Source organism: Echinops telfairi, unplaced genomic scaffold, assembly GCF_000313985.2.
Source record: "Echinops telfairi isolate 266 unplaced genomic scaffold, ASM31398v2 ScPeMD7_18;HRSCAF=68, whole genome shotgun sequence".
NCBI lineage: Eukaryota > Metazoa > Chordata > Mammalia > Afrosoricida > Tenrecidae > Echinops > Echinops telfairi.
This window is the reverse complement of record NW_022103915.1, coordinates 67,362,814-67,363,878: the sequence shown is the minus strand read 5'-3', so window position 1 is coordinate 67,363,878 and position 1,065 is coordinate 67,362,814. Positions and strand designations below refer to the sequence as shown.

Below are 1,065 nucleotides of genomic sequence, written 5' to 3'. Positions count from 1 at the left end.
TCACTGGAGTAGTGGATGTTACAAATAAAAACAACAAAGTAATGTCAAGCCAATTCCAACTCAGAGTGATTCTATACATTTCAATTAAAGTAAGGACTAATGGAAGGAATTGTGAACAATGTATATAGAGCAACCCTGGATTGTGAATGAGAGGTAGTTGAAGGGGGATTCTGATTGGTGCTCTCATTTTTAAAAAGTAGTTGGGAGAGATTTGCTAAAATGGACCTAGCACAAAGGGAGGAGGATCTCAGAGGAGACTGGAGGAACGTGATTCTCAGCACTGGGCCAGAGACACATTGGCTGGAAAGAACCGTTTCCATAATAGAGGAAGAAGAAAAGTTAGAGGGATATAGTTGCAGATATGTTTATCAGCTTGGTCACAGGAAGTTACGGAGAGCTGTAAGTGGCTGGGGCACTAAGTGTGCAGCTGAAAGGACACTGGAGGGCCACAGCCTGTAGGGGTGGCATTCACAGGTACAGACAAAATGGCAGGTGAGAGCTGGGTTAAGCTGTGCTTGAGATATTGTCAAACGTGAAAAATGAGCAGTAGGTGAAGATATTAATGACTGGCTTAAGTGATGAATTTGGGGATCTAGTTAGGGAAATGAGTGAAGAAAGAAGGAAACGGAGAACAAGGAGAGGACTGGAAGCCTCAGGCCTCCACCAGCAGGTGTCATGGGGGAAGTAAATGAGATGAGGATGAGAGAATTGGTAACTGACATGGCAGGAATGTTCCCAGAGGTGAAGCAATTTAAAAAAAATCATCTCATCACAATCCATCCATCCATCCATTGTGTCAAGCACATTTGTACATATGTTGCCATTGTCAGTCTCAAAACATTTGCTTTCTACTTAAACCCTTGGTATAAGCTCCTCATTTTTCCCTTCCCCACCTCCCCTCTCTCACATGAACCCTTGATAATTTATAAATCATTATCATTTTGTCATATTTTACACCATCCGACGTCACCCTTCACCCACTTCTCCGTTGTCTGTCCCCCAGGGAGGAGGTTATATGTAGATCCTTGTAATCTGTTTCCCCTTTCTCCCTCACTTTCCCTCCAC

The 1,065-nt window shown here is 43.3% G+C and overlaps 1 protein-coding gene across 1 annotated transcript in view; it reads left to right on the top strand.

Moving 5' to 3' along the window:
- The window catches only part of MIA2 (MIA SH3 domain ER export factor 2), a 110,444-nt gene that overhangs the window by 105,494 nt on the left and 3,885 nt on the right, over positions 1-1,065 (top strand). The window lies entirely within an intron of this gene.